At 45.6% G+C, this 19,954-nt stretch overlaps 8 non-coding genes across 8 annotated transcripts; 6 read left to right on the top strand and 2 right to left on the bottom strand.

The window, feature by feature from the left end:
* Positions 1 to 236: 236 nt before the first annotated feature.
* Positions 237 to 307, top strand: TRNAG-GCC (transfer RNA glycine (anticodon GCC)). Its single transcript has one exon. It is a non-coding gene; the product is annotated as a tRNA-Gly (tRNA).
* A 3,461-nt stretch (positions 308 to 3,768) lies between these two features.
* TRNAN-GUU (transfer RNA asparagine (anticodon GUU)) lies at positions 3,769 to 3,842 on the top strand. The gene has a single exon. It is a non-coding gene; the product is annotated as a tRNA-Asn (tRNA).
* Positions 3,843 to 4,714: 872 nt separating this feature from the next.
* Positions 4,715 to 4,796, bottom strand: TRNAS-GCU (transfer RNA serine (anticodon GCU)). Its single transcript has one exon. It is a non-coding gene; the product is annotated as a tRNA-Ser (tRNA).
* Positions 4,797 to 5,447: 651 nt separating this feature from the next.
* Positions 5,448 to 5,519, top strand: TRNAP-CGG (transfer RNA proline (anticodon CGG)). Its single transcript has one exon. It is a non-coding gene; the product is annotated as a tRNA-Pro (tRNA).
* A 3,304-nt stretch (positions 5,520 to 8,823) lies between these two features.
* Positions 8,824 to 8,895, bottom strand: TRNAC-GCA (transfer RNA cysteine (anticodon GCA)). The gene has a single exon. It is a non-coding gene; the product is annotated as a tRNA-Cys (tRNA).
* Positions 8,896 to 11,543: 2,648 nt separating this feature from the next.
* On the top strand, positions 11,544 to 11,615 carry TRNAG-UCC (transfer RNA glycine (anticodon UCC)). The gene has a single exon. It is a non-coding gene; the product is annotated as a tRNA-Gly (tRNA).
* A 1,008-nt stretch (positions 11,616 to 12,623) lies between these two features.
* Positions 12,624 to 12,694, top strand: TRNAG-GCC (transfer RNA glycine (anticodon GCC)). The gene has a single exon. It is a non-coding gene; the product is annotated as a tRNA-Gly (tRNA).
* A 3,421-nt stretch (positions 12,695 to 16,115) lies between these two features.
* TRNAN-GUU (transfer RNA asparagine (anticodon GUU)) lies at positions 16,116 to 16,189 on the top strand. The gene has a single exon. It is a non-coding gene; the product is annotated as a tRNA-Asn (tRNA).
* The last annotated feature ends 3,765 nt before the right edge of the window (positions 16,190 to 19,954 follow it).

Raw genomic sequence — 19,954 nt, 5'->3', positions numbered from 1 at the left:
TGCGTGTTAAAAAAAAGTCTCTCTGTCAAATGCATTTGGATAGAAAGCCGAGTTCGACGACAGGTGCCAGGTTGGTAAGGAGCCCTTGACTCACTATGTATCACGTGACAGCTTCTTCTTTCAAATCATGTGCAATAATGTTGCAACAAATATAAATGAAGAAAGCATACCACCTGAGGGTTGCACCGGTTTCTTGAATACATGAATAACCTCTCACTCACCGTATGTGGTATGAGGCATTGGTGGTTCAGTGGTAGAATTCTCGCCTGCCACGCGGGAGGCCCGGGTTCGATTCCCGGCCAATGCAGCACAATGTTTTTGGAAAATGTTCCTGAAAACTCTTGAAATATTTTACAAATTGTAAATAAACCCAAAAATATGTTTATGCCAACATAGCTCGTTGCATCAGGTGTGACCGAGAATAGCTCACTTAAATCATTCATTCAAAGCAGCAGCAGGGTTTCTCGCCACCGCCCCCTGGTGTTTCATGTGGAAATGTTCAACCCATTATGCCTCGTCTGTAGCTCAGTGTGTGGAAACACATGATGGACCCGTTTACAAAGATGTGTTCCTGTTTCTGATGGGCTTGATATATGAATAATTCAGTGGTTGAAGTGCATTTAAAAAACTTATGGGAATGAACGGTGATGCTGTGCACAATGGGAGCAGGGTGTGGTCAAAGGCGTGGCTAAAAAAACTTAAATATTCTGTACATTTTTTGGTCTTCACCTTCAGGTAACTACTTATAAAATAATACAGAGTTCAAATGGGAAACTGATGCAATGTAGGATAATCCGTGGGAAATGCGGTATTGTGCATTATGACAGCTATATTATAGTGAAAAAACTGCACCAGTGAGCCACAGAATTGAATCCTGGTTGGTGCCACGTAGAATAGTGACTTGTGTATATTTAGTGCTACAAGGTCCCAGTCTGGGACATAAAGCACTGTGTACATATACCTCATTATTTTAAACTTGTATTACACAGAGCATAATATAAGTTTCTTCAAAATGTGCAAAAAAGTTAAAGATAGTAAAGTGGTCCCAAAATATAGATCTTAGTAATACCAGAACTATATGTAGTGTGGTTTGTTTTTTATAACTGTCTTTTAAAAGCACATATAACACAGCTAGGCTGGTAGCTCACGCACAATACCACTCAAAAATCATAAATGTGTGTCATCAAGAAGCAGCTTGTTTATTAGTGTCTCTTAAAAACACACACTTCATCGTTTAGCTGACAGCTCCCTTAAAATACCCATCACAAAGAATAATTCTGTGTCATTAGGAAGATTCAAGTAGTTCCATCAATTAAAGTCAATACCGGCTTCCACTCTCCCTTTACATTTGCAGATTGACTAGTTGTGCACATTTATATTTCTTTCAGGCAGCAGGCACCCTGGCAAGCGAGCTTGTTTAGCTATCTGCCGCTCCATCAGTTTCACAGCACAGGAGACTCCCTGCCTTATACTTTAGCTGAAGCTTTAAAACATAAAAGAGGGTGGCTAAGCCAATTGTCTGCAGATCAAATAACAGTATCAAATTATTTACAGAACAGGAATCAGTTTGTTGTTGTAACTTGTATCACAGTTGATGATCAGGAAAGAACATACATAGTCCAATTATGGTGCTCGCGTGGTGACAAGACCCAGCCACCCTAGGTGACGATATTCCGTACTGTGTGAACATTTTGAATAAAACTTCAAAATAACACCCCAGCACACACTAGTTAATAAAAATCAAAAATCCCCACAGTCCTGGTGGGACTTTTACGCGGATATAAGATTGCATATTGATGCATCAGCTTATCATGGCCTGGATGCATTTTTCTAATTCATTGTGATTTTAGGAACTTGTCACAGGCTTGTTTCAAATAAAGGACTTGCATCGGAAACCAACAACACCTGCAAACGAACTCTTCTTTCTGAGTCTTAACCCATTGTTATTCTTTTGTGTTGCCTCTCATCAGCTTGTTGTTTTCAGGAATAATTAATGGAGACACTTCATTGAATCAACAAAGAAGTGTTTGAACTTTGTTCTTATCAAGTGTTTTTTGTTTTTTTTAATAACTAGTGTGTGCTTTGGTGTTATTTTGAACTTTAGCTGAAGCATTTCAACTGCCGGAATTAACCATCCCCGGGTGGTTGTCTTTTCACAAAAAGTTGGGAACTGTCTTTGTAAAATTAAAAAAGTATGGACACTTCATGCCCCTCAGATCCCTCCCACTTCGACCCCTGGAATAATTACAGTAAAACGGCCATTAATACAGCAAACAAGAAAGCATTAAGGACAATTGTTTTTTGGGAACTTAATAAGTGATTATTACAACTTCCTAAATCAATGAAACCACATTATTAACAATAGAATGGAAGATTGGGTTAAAATCTGATAGGACTGAAATATATGTTCTTTAGGTCAGATGCAAAGGTGTAGAGAGGACAAAAGCCTCTGAATTGTATTTATCATGATTTGATTTGTGAACAAGGTCACCTGCAAAAAATGGGTAATGTTGTTGAGTTATCCGACATGGAATACAAGCCTGCGACAAGCTGGTTGCAGGCAATAAAATGAATAAGACAAGTTAACCCTTCACGCTGTTTTATCATTCAAACCTACTACCTGAGATCTATTAACAGTATTATTGATCAGATGCCTTAACCCACTGAGCTATCTGAAAACGCAGTTTGTGGTGATCAATAAAGCAAGCCGGTGCAACTCACAATCATGCTTTTCCTTGTCTGTTTCGTTAGAGATATAGCCTCATTTATGAAAAGTGATGCATCGCTGTGAGAAAACAGTGATGCGTCACTTTTCATTGCGCCCTCCTTGCGACACCAATGATGCGTCATATTTAGAGTATGTTGCATCTTGTCGCAATTATTTCGGACGTATCTGTAGGCGCAAAAATGACTCATTGCTGGAGTGTGTCACAAAAGTGACGCAACTCTAGCAATGGGTCTTACACATGGGCACGTCCATTGTGAAATGTGCCTGCGTCAGTCTTACTCCTGCCATGGGTCAGGCATAAGATATTGACGCATTTGCGTCCTAGAAGTGGCGCAGTGAAATCTTATAGATTTCACAGCGTCACTTCTATGACCTTTACTTGCATTGGAACGCCCCCCCTGCATACATTATACCTGGCGCAGGTATAATGTGGCGCAGGCTTTTACAAAGTGACACATCTATCTAGATGCGTCACATTGTAAATATGATGCAGGAAGGCACAATATTTACATCGCTGGTGCGGCACAAAAAGTGACGCACCGGCGGCACAAAAGTGACTCAAGGGCTCATAAATAAGCCCTACACTGTGTGACAACAAATTAATATGTATTAGTCGTCAGCTGGTGGGTCCCAGGCAAATTGTCATTGATTCTGCTGCTCTGGCTACAGTTACCACGAGGGCAGCATTTGCTCTTTGGGCCACAGAACTTAAACTGCTCCTCACAGGTGTGGTCCAAGCTGTAACTGGTCCAGTTTATCCAGACGCAGGTACTGTCGTTGCTGTGCCACATCACGACCGAAGCTTCTATACAACTATATATTCTAGACACGACTAATAAATTTGCTTGTGGTCGAATTCAGTGTAGATGTGGCCTGTTGGTTTGAGCAGGACTGTTCTTATTTTAGCAGTACCAAGGCTATTAGCATCAGGTTGGCCCACATTTGGAGTCGTGCAGCGCACAATTCACATACTCACGTAACCATACTACAGTGCACACGTACCACATTTTTTTCATAAGAGCATATTTCGGCAGCATGCAGTCTCTGTGGTGCAATCGGTTAGCGCGTTCAGCTGTTAACCGAAAGGTTGGTGGTTCAAGCCCACCCAGGTACGCATCTTTTATTTATTTTAACTTTACCTTAGCTTCAGATACAAACATGATTTCTTTACATTTCCAAGGTATATTTAAAACAACCCTTCTCCTGTAGGTAAAGATGAGTGCGAATGCAAACTTTAAAGTGATCCATTAGAATTCGCGTGAGGAGCAAATTGTCCATAAAATATTGCAGCTGGGTGAGCGCTCCTGGCTGCATTATGAGACATATAGTGACAGTATGAACAGTAACCTCCAAGAGTTAAATTTACATAAACCTGTGTGTGTCTGTTTCATAGGTGATTTCACAGGGTGCACTTCACCTGCCGCAGCAGGGCGTGAGCTTTCGAGAATTTTTTACTGGGTGTAGCACAGCGACATCTCGAGGCCATTAATGGAATTGCCACCGGCTAGAAACATAGCTACTTAAATGCAAAAAATAGTAAAGGAAAGATTGACAAGTGGAAAACAAGTTTAAAATGGGCTAATAAATCCTCAGTAGAGAAGGAATTAAGGCCAGAGTGAAAACGAGAAGATTGAATTGGTCTGCAGAATATGCGAAAGGTTAAGACGTCCGTGGGGATTGCATAGTTGAATGCACTGAACCCTCTTCCCCACTTACTGATACTGAAGCTAAAGGTGGATTTAAATGAGGGATGCAGTTTTCTATGGCGCGAGCTCGGCCCAAAGGCATTGGAGTGCTTTACATGAGCACTAGATGACACTGCCAGCCCGGTGATTTGTATGTTTCAGGCCGAGAGAAATCAGGCGATTTCCCCAGTTACAGGATGTTGCAAGGTGTTTGTACCTCGTTAAAGGGGCGCGTCGAGTGAGCCAGATACGGTGGGAAACGAGTTCTATTTTCTACATAAAGCGATTATCAAAATTACGCCGACGAGGGTGGGATTCGAACCCACGCGTGCAGAGCACAATGGATTAGCAGTCCATCGCCTTAACCACTCGGCCACCTCGTCCTAGTGAATGATGACTCCTATAAAACTTTTTTATTTGTGGGCGCTCCACAGGGGGCAGGGTTTTTCATAACTATTTAGTGAAACGCGGTAGACGTAGCTACAACATTGAGCAGGGTGGTCTCACAGGAGGAAAAGTCCCTGCAGTGGCGGGTGCAGTGCCCCCCTCTTGTCTACCTGGAGGTTGTTGGTGATTCGTGGCAGTTCACCTGCTGGAAATGAAGCCGGTCCGAGTGTGTTAGTCGGGGTGATTTAAGTGTGGTTAGGATTGCTGATCCTCTAGTCTAGAAGTACATTTTGTCGCTGAGCCCAGGTGATGTTAGTAGCTGATTCGTAAAAGCCAGTGGCGGATGCACCCTGGTCCGTCACTGCAGGCAGTGGTAAGACCGACAGGAAGTGGTATGACTGATTTTAGCACTGAGATTGCAGTCAGGTCACTGTCCCAGTCGCCCTGAGCCATCGATCACACTCGCCCTGTGGCTGAGAGGCAACAGTGACACTGATCTTGGTGCTAAAAGACAGCAACGTTGTTCACCCTCTCCGAGTCATTTACAGAAATTAACCAGACTGTACATAAGTGCGAGCAAAATCATACCTGTTGCACAGCACACCTTTTGCACATCTGTAAAAGCCACACTGATTGGAACATGTACTGGCTCGTTGGTCTAGGGGTATGATTCTCGCTTCGGGTGCGAGAGGTCCCGGGTTCAAATCCCGGACGAGCCCTATTTTATTACCCTCTTCATTTGATTATTTTTAGATTGTTTTAAATCCTTTATAATATTTTTATATTGATTTTAACCCTTTCCGATCACATCTGCATAACGCGTTTTACATTCTACAGTGGAGTTCATGTTTTTATGAATTATGCAGTTATAAATAAAACGGTGGGCAAATTACATGCTTTACGTGAGTTGGGAAAGGGAATATATTTCCTTTTTTTGTATTTTTAGCCGTCGTTTATCAGTTTAATTACTGGGCAAAGACAGTGATAAGCACTTCCTACCTAAGCGGTAAACTGTTTTGTGGCTTTAAACACAAAAACTTCTTCTTTCTTTAGTTCAAAGCACTGAAAACATTAATTTGAGTCCATAATATTGATTATTTTGTATTATCCGAAAGGAGAGTCATCCACGGATTTGTGCACTAAATGAAAATAGGCCATAGTCTTTGAGAATAAAACTTTTCAGCATAACATTTCAATGCAGAGGAAGCACCTTGAGTGGCAGAGCTGTGTAAACAGGGACTGTTTATTTAAAAAAGAGGCAGTATGAAGCACTCCTGGAAAAACAAGTAAAACAAGCATTTGCAATGCAATTGGTCTCGCATTAGCAAGAGTTAGAACTATTGGTATTCTAAATGACAATGTTTTTTATTTATGTGCATTGAAAACCTGCAAGCAGTGCACATAAATAAAAGTCATTGCCATGTACAATGTCAATATCTTAAACTCTTGCAAATGCGAGACCTACTGCATTGCAAATGCACGCTATAATTTTTTTTAAAGCGTTAGGAGAGAGCGTGTCCTGCCTGCAACACCTGGCAGGACACAGCTATTTGAGAAGATAGTGCTCGGAGGATGTAATGAAAGCATACCAAGTAACAACACACGTAACAGGGGGTGTCCCATGGGATGTTACAAAATGAGACAATGCTGAACTAAGGAGGGACTACTAAGTATTACGACTAATGAACAGCCACAGTTTACAGTGGACAATGACACAAGCCAATAAAAAATACGGGTGGAGAGTGGGTGGAGCTTCAAGCCCCTACTTCATTACAGCATGCCTTGCAGAGCAGCTCATGTGCTGCCCAGGCTCGACCTAAAAATGTCACTGTGTTCAGGCAAAATAAAGAAATGCAACTTATTTAAAGGCCCGAGATGCCCAAATTACCTTGTGAGCAGAAGGTGCCCTGCAGGTGACGGCTGTCCCTCGTGGAAGTAGTGAGGGGGAGGTCAGCAGCCCTTTCATGGCAAACTAGCTGTTAATTTTTAATTAAAAATCCATATCATAAGGTTTATCATCGATATAACAAATACCTTGCTTGGGGAGAAGGGTATTTACCTTTTCATTTTATTTGAGGGAATCCAGTCCTGGTCCAAAGTGAACATTGCTGCAGCACTGCTGAGCTTAAGTGGCATAGCCTGAAACGAATATGTCTATCGATATCCCCTATTAAAAAGATATTGGTATTTATTTTGAATAAAATCAGAGGAAGAGACCCCATCGAGATTTGATCACGCGACCCCTGGTGAACAAGACCAGAGTTCTAACCCCTGAGCTATGGTGCCACAGTTATTGACTGATGATGCAGCAGCCTACACAAAGGCTAAGAGTACACACCTCTGGTCAGAACACTCATTATTGATGTTCATTGGACAGAGAATTACTAGGAGAGAGGATTGCACCAGCCCGGGTGAGTCAGAGAAAGAAAACAGGATGAACAGGAATACAGGATGCTAAACACTGTGCCCAGCTCACTGCACAGTGTGAGTCACTCACAAGAAACACCCTGCTGTGTACACTGGCAGCCCAGCCCCAGCTCCTGTTTGTTAATATGCACATTTAAGAGCATACAGGTGCAGGCAGAAGAACGTGCAAGGGACGGCGGGCGTAAAACTGTTAAACACCTAACCTAAATGAAATGTTGGTGCAAAACTGCTATGTATAAATCTTTATCTGCATGGAAGCACGCCCACTAGTTGCTTTCACGAGCCACCCTTGGATCTGGCAATAGGGTCTTAGGGGCAGATTTACAAGCACCTTGCGCCACTTTTGCGTCACTTTTCCCATGTTAAAAGTGACGCAAAAGTGGCACAAGGGACTTGTAAATCTGTCCCTTAGTGTCCACTGGTGGGAAGAGGACCGCTCGATGGGAGTAGCAGGTACAGACACAAGGTGATGGAAGATAAAGTTTACAAGAGTGTGATGCAGCCTGTGTGCCCTGGGCGAAATCAAGTGTCCGCCCACATGCCCCTCCACCTCTTTAAAAGGGTTATCCCTTCCATTTTCTCTGAGTGCTATATAGAACAGGAGTTTCTATTAGGCAATGCTTAATTTGTAAAACGAATTCATGAATTATTCAACATATAAACAAATGTGTGCAGTTGCCCAAAATGTTTCTAAAGAGGTTGTGCACCACTGGGCCACCATCGCACTGCCCGCTGTTTTCAGAGATGCTACCGGGGCAGCTTTGAAGCAATATTACCTGGGGAACTTACTTAATAGGTTCTGGTGGCTGTGGGGGGTTCACATTGAGAAAAAAAATCACCAAATTGTGACTTTTACAGCACACTTGACACATAAATGTTCAACAAAAATCTAAAGGTTCTGAAGGAGCGCAAAGGAAATGTTCCAGAAATTTAGTGGTGCTGTACGGAAGGCGCATGGATAGTGGTACCCACCCTCCCACTGTCACATGGCTGTCACTAATCCGAATACACAGAGCAGTATCCTTCACTATGTTGTCAACCTGTCCTTTCAGGTGGATCCAGAGAATGTAACCTAAAGGGGGAAGGTGGGCATTTCACAATCTCTTGCTGTAGACAGGGACCCTCACCACTTACTTTCAGAACCAGTGTGGCCTCTTTCTATATTTCTGTTTATTAAATTAGATTTCTCGTAGTTTATTAATCAGCAAACCTCACAGGTTTAACAAACATTGGAATAGAGAAGTCTTACATTAAACTGAAAGGTCTGTCTTTGGTGATGTGAAAGGGTGGACCCACTCTTAAAAGCTTGTGTTGGGATTTAAGAAATGTATGTGAGATATCTCCCTACGCTGATTTGGGGGATCTCTCTCTCTCGCTCTCTCTTTCATCTTATGTGTTTCTCTCTCTTTAGCAGACAAAGTGCCTTAATTTTAGTTCGCTTGTAACTAAAAAGTTAAATGTTTGAATCTGTTGGTCGTTTGTAAGAAACATTATCCAAAAAGCGTGTGTTCTTTTAATTTGGTCTTTTTCACAGCAAAGAACTTCTGTTTAAGCTTTTCCAAAAATATATTGTAAAAAATATGTAAAATAGTTTGAAGGGGACACCCGGATTTGAACCAGGGACCTCTTGATCTGCAGTCAAATGCTCTACCACTGAGCTATATCCCCACATGTTCAGCCTGTTCCACAATACGCAATATATGTGTTCTCAGTGGCCCTGCTCGTACAGTATACTTTAGTTATACATTCATGTCATTTCGGGTTTTCCGCTCAGCTCTATCCCCCAGCCATCGGAGGTTTCTAGCACTGAGCTACAAACATATCCTCCAATTCTGTGCTTCACCTCTTTGGTGTGCCTGCCCTGTATTCACCTGTCTTGCTAATTATTTAATCACTGAACTATGTCGCCTGTTCCAAGGCGCACCCGAACATGATCACATTTCATCTTCTGAATGGGGACAGAAAGTCTTGTTGAATAGGATGTTTTTGTTTTTGACGCTGTGAGACGCCAAATACCACGCGGATGAAATGGCAAAAGAGAGGCCGGGGGAGGGGTAAGGCAACACTATCATATGCCCTTCAGGAGGGGCAACGACAGAGGTGAATTGGGGTATAAGGGGGGGTGGGGGGGGTGACTACAGCTGCCCATCCTCAAACGGTGGCACTGTGGCAGTGAAACCAGGAGGTGCACACGTCACCGCGGCAGGAACACGTCACCGCCTCCAGGTCACGTCACTGCCGCCAGATACACATCACCACTGCCATGTACATATCATCACCGCCAGGGACACGTCACCGCCGCCACAGGTACACGTCACCTCCTCAAGTTCACGTCACTGCCGCCAGATACACGTCACCACTGCCATGTACATATCATCACCGCCACCACAGGTACAAGTCACCGCCTCCAGGTTCACGTCTCCGCCAGGTACACGGAGCCGGAGGACTCAGCCAAGCACAGGACGAGGGATTATTAGAGTCCTACAGGGGGGCCGAGGGCTGGGACGGATGGCCGAGAGTCATGAGGGCTGGGGTGAGGGCCCAGAGGATGGGGCCTGGGCTCATAGCAGGAAGAACTGTTGCCGCTCCCATTTGTAAACGCTTCGGTGCATACATTACACACGTTGTTATGTGTGGCATTTCATGCCTCGTCAGGGGTAGGACGCGCTGTAGAAAAGCAATGTCACTTTACATGTTTTAGTCCCCTTCTGTGTGACATTTTAATGCTTCGTGTGAGCCATTTTGGGTGACTCTTTACTGTAACTATCTAAAACGAGCCAGCAACAAAAGTGAAAGCAACGGCGAGCAGGCAAACAGCATGCAAACAGCATGCAAACAGCATGCATGCAGAGAGGGGGGGAGCGGCCGAGCCGTAATAAATCAAGCGCGTGGTGGGAGACTCCATGCACGTGCACATCGCCTGTCCGGGCGCTCACATGGTTTGTTCATGCACGGACCTGCAAAAAGTAAGAACACTTAGGCCTGAGCTACTGACCCTGGGCTGGCTAAACTGCAATATGCGTGTACATGCCAGGGTGTGTCCTTGCGTCTACGCTTGAGTCTCTGTCTATGCCTGACTGCACGTCTGAGCGTGTGATATTGTATTCTACATTGCCTACAGGTAAAAGATGGATTAGATCCCAATATCTTGCACTTGCTTCCAATTGTTAATGGTAAACTGCCCAATGACTTGAGTCTGGATTTTTCCCCAAAATGTTTCTGCACGAAATGCCTTATGGATGAGGCCAACGGGGCAATGTCTTAAACTAACGGGGAGAGCTGGATATCTGATTAGGATTTCCAGGGCATCTCAGAGAAAGGGGTATGCTCAGACCCATGGTCTGCAGCTTTCACCTGGTTAGTCCTTTATTGGGGTCTTAGATTTCTGGATGCCCTGGGGTTGATCTTTTCAGCTGACCAACGCATTTTCCTACGCAGTTTCCTCCTCACTCCAGTCCTTACTCCAATGCCCACAAATTCAGTTAATTTCCAATGGCTCTGCTTACCACTTCCTAACTGTTGGCGCTGCCTTTTCTCTTTAGTGAACTTCCTCGAAGACTACTTCCTCCTGAGCAACCAGACAATATGCGGCCCACGGAAGTCCAGAGTAACATGCTGGGCTCCAGTATCTTTAGTGTCCATAATAGTCACCCACTCGTCTACCCATCTTCTCACCCACCCATCCATCTTTTCACCCTCCCTTCTATGTATTCCTTCATCCTCGCATCCTTTCACACACATCCATCTATTCTTTCATCTACCTATTCTTTCACTCACTTATCCATGCATCCGTTCATTCGCCCATTTTTTCATCCACCCAACCATCCTTTCACCGTCCCATCCGTTGATTCCATTAATCCTTTTACCCACCCATCCATGCGTGTATTATTTCTCCCACTCTATCATTCTTTCACCCATTAGGCTTTCACCCACTCGGCGACCCTTCCTTGTACCCACCATCATTTCAACCATCTCATCCAGCCACTCATACATCTATCCTTTTTTTTCCCTTTTATTTCAACCCCTTGTTTTCTTCTTTTTATTGTTAAGGTTGAACTTTTATATTAGATTGATGACAGAGGAACCCATAAAGAACCCACCTCTTGTGGTAGATGTTAAAGCAGGAGAGGGGGATGGGGGAGAGGGATGGGGGGGGCCTTCATGACGCTCCTGGATTCAGATTTGTAGCATTTGAAGAAACTGACTTGTTTATCTCTTGTGTTTCCCCTGATTCATTCCTAATCACTTTAAAATCACTGTCCTACTTCACCTGCACTAGCTGTATCAGATCTGTTGTGTGATGTGGTATCACGCAGGCGTTGGTGGTATAGTGGTGAGCATAGCTGCCTTCCAAGCAGTTGACCCGGGTTCGATTCCCGGCCAACGCATACCTGAATTTAGTTTTTGAATATACCTTTTTTTTCAATTTAAAACGTTGCTATTAAATATGCAAGCTGGTTTCTTTAATTCCGAATCGTATTTGCCCCTACGCATGCAAACTTGTATTCAAGCTTTGCTGTTAAACATACAAAGTGGTGACCTAAAAATGCGAGGTCTCAGCTGTGACAGACAAGGGCCGTTTGTAGACAGCGGGTTTCTTTCGGCTAAAATGAAGCCACTTTGGAGCCCGGGTCTCTGCTGTGTAATCTGTCCCTTTTGTTTTGCTAAGATGTCCTTTTCGACGCGTTGATGGTGGTGGCCGGCTCTCAGTTTACCCGGTGGATTCGCAATCCATATTTTAGTGTTGTTATGTTACAGATGAGGTTTAAAAGCCATCAGACTAGCGTGTATGTAATGATTCATTATGCAGAGCCCAAAGTTCCCTAAACATGGATGTGGCACGTTTGCATAGTGTTGGCATGTCTCCCCAGAAGGGGACAGAAGCAGGAACCGTAAGTACTGCTGACGTGACGTGTGCTGAAGATACTTTGTGTAGTTGTCTCGGGATGAGGGGACCTACGACCAGAGCGGAGCAGAGATGTGTTCTCAAAGTCGTGCAGATGCTGAGAGCAGAGGCTGGAAAGGGTTGGGCTGAGGGGGAAACCTCGCACAGCTGCAAAACGCCCCCTTGAGCTAATTGAGCTAATCTGCCTCCAACGGTCCTGTTTTTCCCAACAATAAAATGCATTCTGGAAATTGTAGTTTCCCTTTTAACATTTTTTGCGTGTTTAAAAAAAGTCTCTCTGTCAAATGCATTTGGATAGAAAGCCGAGTTCGACTACAGGTGCCAGGTTGGTAAGGAGCCCTTGACTCACTATGTGTCACGTGACAGCTTCTTCTTTCAAATCATGTACAATAATGTTGCAGCAAATATAATGAAGAAAGTATACCACCGGAGAGTCACACCGGTTTCTTAAATACATCCATAACGTCTCACAAACGATGATGGTCATGAAGCATTGGTGGTTCAGTGGTAGAATTCTCGCCTGCCACGCGGGAGGCCCGGGTTCGATTCCCGGCCAATGCAACACGTTTTTTTTGGAAAATGTTCCTGAAAACTCTTGAAATATTTTACAAATTGTAAATAAACCCAAAGATATGTTTATGCCAACAGAGCTCGTTGCATCATGTGTGACCGAGAACAGCTCACTTACTCCATTCATTCGAAGCAGCAGCAGGGTCTCCCGCCACCGCCCCCTGGTGTTTCATATGGAAATGTTCAACCCATTATGCCACGTCTATAGCTCAGTGTGTGGAAACATATGATGGACCCTTTTACAAAGATGCCTCGCTGTTTATGATGGGCTTGATATATGAATAATTCAGTGGTCGAAGTGCATTTAAAAAACGTATGGGAATGACCTGTGATGCTGTGCACAATGGAAGCAGGGTGAGTAAGGGTAGGGGTGTGGCCAAAGGCGTGGCTAAAAAAACAAAATATTCTGTAAATTTTTTGGTCTTTCACCTTCAGGTAACTACTTATAAAATAATACAGAGTTCAAATGGGAAACAACTGATGCAATGTAGGATAATCCGTGGGAAATGCGGTATTGTGCATTATGACACCTATATTATAGTGAAAGAATTGCACCAGTGAGCCACAGAATTGAATCCTGGTTAATGCCATGGAGAATAGTGACTTGTGTATATTTAGCGCTACAAGGTCCCAGTCTGGGACATAAAGCACTGTGTACATATACCTCATTATTTTAAACTTGTATTACACAGAGCGTAATATAAGTTTCTTCAAAATGTGCGAAAAAGTTAAAGATAATAACGTGGTTCCAAAATATAGATCTTAGTAATACCAGAACTATATGTAGTGCTGTTTGTTTTTTATAACTGTCTTTTAAAAGCACATATAACACAGCTAGGCTGGTAGCTCACTCACAACCACTCAAAAATCATAAATGCGTGTCATCAAGAAGCAGCTTTTTTATTACTGTCTCTTAAAAACACACACTTCATCATTCAGCTGACAGCTCCCTTAAAATACCCATCACAAAGAATAATTCTGTGTCATTAGGTAGATTCAAGTAGTTCCATCAATTAAAGTCAATACCGGCTTCCACTCTCCCTTTACATTTGCGGATTGACTAGTTGTGCACATTTATATTTCTTTCAGGCAGCAGGCACCCTGGCAGGAAGGCTTGTTTAGCTATCTGCTGCTCCATCAGTTTCACAGCACAGGAGACTCCCTGCCTTACACTTTAGCTGAAGCATTAAAACATAAAAGAGGGTGGCTAAGCCAATTGTCTGCAGACCAAATAATAGTATCAAATTATTTACAGAACAGGAATCAGCTTGTTGTTGTAACTTGTATCACAGTTGATGATCAGGAAAGAACATAGATAGTCCAATTATGGTGCTCGCGTGGTGACAACACCCAGCCACCCTAGGTGACGATATTCCGTACTGTGTGAACATTTTGAATAAAACTTCAAAATAACACCCCAGCACACACTAGTTAATAAAAATCAAAAAATCCCCACAGTCCTAATGAGACTTTTACGTGGATACAAGATTGCATATTGATGCATCGGGTTATCTTGGTCTGGATGCATTTTTCTAATTCATTGTGATTTTAGGAACTTGTCACAGGCTTGTTTCAAATAAAGGACTTGCATCGGAAACCAACAACACCTGCAAACAAACTCTTCTTCCTGAGTCTTAACCCATTGTTATTCTTTTGTGTTGCCTCTCATCAGCTTGTTGTTTTCAGGAATAATTAATGGAGACACTTCATTGAATCAACAAAGAAGTGTTTGAACTTTGTTCTTATCAAGTGTTTTTTGCTTTTTTTAATAACTAGTGTGTGCTTTGGTGTTATTTTGAACTTTAGCTGAAGCATTTCAACTGCCGGAATTAACCATCCCCGGGTGGTTGTCTTTTCACAAAAAGTTGGGAACTGTCTTTGTAAAATTAAAAAAGTACGGACACTTCATGCCCCTCAGATCCCTCCCACTTCGACCCCTGGAATAATTACAGTAAAACGGCCATTAATACAGCAAACAAGAAAGCATTAAGGACAATTGTTTTTTGGGAACTTAATAAGTGATTATTACAACTTCCTAAATCAATGGAACCACATTATTAACAATAGAATGGAAGATTGGGAAAAATCTGATAGGACTGAAATACATGTTCTTTAGGTGACATGCAAAGTTTTTGGAGAGGACAAAAACCTCTGAATTGTATTTATCATGATTTGATTTGTGAACAAAGTCACCTGCAAAAAATGGGTAATGTTGTTGAGCTATCCGACAAGGAATACAAGCCTGGTTGCAGGCAATAAAATGAATAAGACAAGTTAACCCTTCACGCTGTTTTATCATTCAAACCTACTACCTGAGATCTATTAACAGTATTATTGATCAGATGCCTTAACCCACTGAGCTATCTGAAACTGCAGTTTGTGGTGATCAATAAAGCAAGCCAGTGCAACTTGCGATCATGCTTTTCCTTGTCCATTTCGTTAGAGATATAGGGCCTCATTTATGAAAAGTGACGCATCGCTGTGGGAAAACAGTGATGCGTCACTTTTCATTGCACCCTCATTGCAACACCAATGATGCGTCATATTTACAGTATGACACACCTTGTCGCAAGGAGTTACAGATACGTCAGTATTTCTGACGTATCTGTAGGCGCAAAAATGACGCATTGCTGGAGTGTGTCACAAAAGTGACGCAGCTCTAGCAATGGGTCATTACACGTGGGCAAGGCCAATGTGAAATGTGCATGCGACAGTAAGATATTGACGCATTTGCGTCCTAGAAGTGGCACAGTGAAATCTTACAGATTTTAAAGCGTCACTTCTATGACCTTTACTTGCATTGGAACGCTCTCCCTGCATACATTATACCTGGCGCAGGTATAATGTGGCGCAGGCTTTTACAAAGTGACACATCTACCTAGATGTGTCACATTGTAAATATGGAGCAGGAAGGCACATTATTTACGTCGCTGGTGCGTCACAAAAGTGACGCATCGGCTCATAAACAAGCCCTACACTGGGTAACAACAAATTAATATGTATTAGTAGTCAGCTGGTGGGTCCCAGGCAAATTGTCATTGATTCTGCTGCTCTGGCCACAGTTACCACGAGGGCAGAATTTGCTCTTTGGGCCACAGAACTTAAACTGCTCCTCACAGGTGTGGTCCAAGCTGTAACTGGTCAAGTTTATCCAGACGCAGGTCTGTGTCATATCACGACCAAAGCTTCTATACAACTATATATTGTAGACACAACTAATAAATTGGCTTGTGGTCGAGTTCAGTGCAGATGTGGCCTGTTGGTTTGAGCTGGACTGTTCTTATTCTAGCAGGACCAAGGCTATTAGCATCAGGTTGGCCCATATTTGGAGTCCTGCTGCAAATAATTCACATATACACAGTGTGTGACTATACTGCAGTTCTTTAATGAGACCACATCCTTGGACAACGCAGTCTCTGTGGCGCAATCCGTTAGTGCGTTCGGCTGTTAACCGAAAGGTTGGTGGTTCAAGCCCACCCAGGGATGCACTTTTTTATTTATTTATTTTAACAGTACCTTTATTTATTTTAACTTTACCTTAGCTTCAGATACAAACATGATAACTTTAAATTTCCAAGGTATATTTAAAACTACCCTTCTCCTGAAGGTAAAGATGAGTGCTAATGTAAACTTTCACCTGGTGCATTGGAATTTGCGTGAGGAGCAAATTGCCCATAACATATTGCAGCTGGGTGACAGCTCCTGGCTGCATTATGAGACATATAGTGGCATTACCTCTACGTCCCTCGTCCTCGACCCAGTCATAACACATGAGGTATTACACCCGACAGGAAACAAAACAGGAAACGCTTTTTAGACTCCACCCACCCTCCTGTCAGGTGCTATATTACACCTCACCACCAGAAGCAAATCCTGTTTTGTTTCCTGTCGGTCGGAATGCTGATGGGTTACGCTGGGTTGAGTGCTGGGCACTTACCTGCATCAGGTGTCCTGTGGTGTCTTCCTTGGCGGGGCCTTGGGGGAGCTCATGGACCGACGTGGGACCTTTTGCATAGCCGGGCTGCTGGGCTTCCTGGGCTTTCCTCCAGTCGGGGACCCTGGGTTGCGGGGCTTCTCGGGTCCCCGTGGATTTCCTGTCTTCGCCTCCGCTTTGGATCCAGGGCTGGTCGCTGCTGGGAGGGGCAGTCGGCTGCCCGCGCGTCCCTCACTTGCCAGTGATTGTGGGCGGGACGCGCTTTCTTCCGCTTCGCTTCTGCCGGCCCCTGTTTGGCGGGCGCCGGGTAGGCGGTGTTTCGGATTGCCGGAGACCGGGTGCATCGGCCGGGTGAGGAGCCCGTGTGGGGAAGCGGGACGCTTCCGGTTGTTTCTACATTTGCTCCGTCTGGCATGGTCGGGAGCCCGGGTGGGCTCCGGGTTCCCTGACGTTCACCTGAGTGCCGGGATGGCGCGTCCTCATGTCGTCATCGGAGCGTTTCAGCTGGAGTGCCGTTTCGGCTTTCCTCATTGGCCATTACTTGGAGGCTGCTTTCTGCCCCTCCGTTTGGATTTCGAAGTGGCTTCAGCTGCGGGGGTGAGTGTTTTAGTTCCTATATAATGTCCTGGAGTTCAGTTTGGCCTGTGACGCCTTGGTGTTGCTGTGTTTGGCGTTTGGCTGTGTTTCCTGCATTTGCTGTCGTTACTGGTCATGGGGAAGCACCACAGGAAGAGGAAGCATGTCTCTCCTGTTCGGTACTCTTCCTCCTCCTCTTCCTCCTCCGACAGTGGGGATTCTGCGCCTGCTGGTCGGCGTGCTGGTCAGGGGGGCTCTGGACGCCTGAAGCGCCTGCTGTTGGAGACTCTGTCCAGTCTCAAGGCTTCCAAGAAGGGTGCAGGGGGTCGCTCTGGGGAGGCTTCCCCCCTGTATTCGGATATTTCTTCCGCTGCTTCCTCTGATGAGTCTACTTTGGGTGCGTTGGATCTGCAGGGCAAGTACATCTCGAGGGAGTTGATGCCTGATCTGCTTTGCCATGTGCGGGAGAATATGGGGTTCCCGGTGGAGCCTGTGCCCAGTACCTCCCTGGATACTGTGTTGCCGCAGTTACGGAAGCCTGCGTCCTCTTCTATGCCTGTGCACCCGTTTGTCATGGATGTCCTCCTTAAGGAATGGAAGGACCCGGACCATATTTCTGTGCCCAGATTCATGTCTAAACTGTATCCTTTGCAGGATCTGGAGGTTGCCCTGCCTGATTCGGTGCAGGTGGATTCTGTGGTTGCTTCCCTGGTTGGTCGTCCCTCCATGGCTGATGATAATATCCTGCAGGATGGAGTTGATAAGAAGATTGACTCTGCTCTTAAGAAGTCCTATGCTGGCTCTCACCTGGCTATGAGGTCGGGAGTCTATGGGGCTTATGTGGCGCAGTCCTTGCTGGCTGACTTCAAGACTTTGTTCTCTGCTATGCAGGAGGGGATCAGTTGTCCTGATTTGCTGGAGTCAATGGAGCGCCAATCTGAGTTCCTTTCGGACATCGCCTTTGACTCTGTCAGGGCTTCTGCGTTGTCTTGTGGTTCCTCGGTGGCTGCCCGTCGGAACTTGCTGCTTAGAGGATGGAAGACGGATGCTGCGCAGCGTTCTATGGCTTTGAGGTTGCCATTCTCTGGTACTCATCTTTTTGGGGACGCCCTGGAGGCCAAGCTGCATAGAGTCTTCAAGGAGAGGAAGCATTCGTTATCGTTCCGTCAGACTTCTTCTCAGAAGGGGTCATCCTTCTCGAATGCCAGGTCCTTTTGCCAGCCTTCCAGGTTCCAGCAGTCCTCGTTTAGAGGCCAGCGGGGTGCTCGCAGGTCCTTTCCTCTGAGGTTCCTGAAGAAGCCCCAGCCGGATGGAGGGTCAGGGGCTGCTCGCTCCTGACTATTCCGTTCCAGTTCCCGTTCTCGCTGGGGGTCAGCCCGCGGTTGGTGGGAGACTGCGGCTGTCCCTACAGGCTTGGCTGGTGACAACATCGGACCAGTGGGTGCTGGATGTTCTTTCACGGGGCTACCGGATGGAGTTCCTGTCCCCTCCTACTCCCTCGGGGTTGGTGGTGACCCCTTTGCCTGCGGACCCTGCTCGCCGTCGGGCGTTGCTGGAGGGGGTTGGCTCACTGTTCGACAAGAGGGCGATTGTCCCGGTTCCCTCCCTGGAACGAGGACTGGGGAATTATTCGATTGTCTTCGTGGTTCCGAAAATCACGGGAGGGTTCCGTGTTGTCATCAATCTTCGGGCCTTGAACTTGTTTGTTCAGAAGATCCCTTTCAAAATGGAGACGCTGCAGAAGGTGATTCCCCTGATCCAGGAGGGTTGGGTGTTCACGTTGCTGGATCTCCAGGATGCCTACCTGCATGTCCCGATGGCGTTGGAGGATCAGAAGTTCCTGCGATTCTGCCTGGATGGTCGTCATTGGCAGTTCTGCGTCCTTCCTTTCGGTCTCCGGTCCGCCCCCAGAGTGTTCACCAAAGTGGCTGCTCCTTTGGTGGCCCATCTCCATCTCCTGGGGGTGTCCGTGTTTCCTTACTTGGACGACTGGCTGCTCCAGGCTCCGTCTTCGGAGGTCATGTCCGTCCACCTTTCATTGACCATGCGTACGCTCGAGGACCATGGCTTCCTGGTCAATCTGCCGAAGAGTCACCTGGACCCGTCTACTCGGAGGACCTTCATTGGGGCGGTGTTCGACTCTGTGCTGGGCAAGGTTTTTCTCCCGGAGTCCCGGCTTCTACGTCTGCAGTCTTTACTGAGGTCGTTGCTTTCCAGGAGGTCTGCTCCTCTCCTGCAGTGGTTGGTGGTCCAGGGTCACATGTCTGCCACTGTGTTCACGGTGCCATGGGCCAGGGTTCATCTTCGACCTCTGCTGTGGCATGTTCAGTGTTGGGTGCCCTTTCCTGTCCTGGACTTCTCGATTCCTGTTCCGGTGTCCCCAGGGTTGGTGTCTGCTCTACAATGGTGGCTGGATCCTTCCAATCTGTCGAGGGGCATGTGGTTCCATCCTCCGCCCCCTCTGGTGTTGACGACGGATGCCAGCGCCTCCGGCTGGGGGGCGACTCTGGGTCCTTGGGCGATCCAAGCTCGTTGGCTTCCTTCGGAGTCGCACCGGTCTTCGAATTGGAGGGAATTGTCGGCGGTGGAGAGGGCCCTTCGCCTTTTCAAGGATCGGCTTCTGGGATGCAACATGTTGGTGAGGTCGGACAACACGGTGACTGTGGCCTACATCAACCACCAGGGCAGTACCCGCTGCCTTTCCCTGAACTTGGTGGCCTGTGCCATTGCGAGTTGGGCCG

The sequence above is a fragment of the Lissotriton vulgaris genome, chromosome 12 (genome assembly GCF_964263255.1).
Source record: "Lissotriton vulgaris chromosome 12, aLisVul1.2, whole genome shotgun sequence".
Taxonomy (NCBI): domain Eukaryota; kingdom Metazoa; phylum Chordata; class Amphibia; order Caudata; family Salamandridae; genus Lissotriton; species Lissotriton vulgaris.
This window is presented reverse-complemented; position numbering and strand designations above follow the sequence as displayed.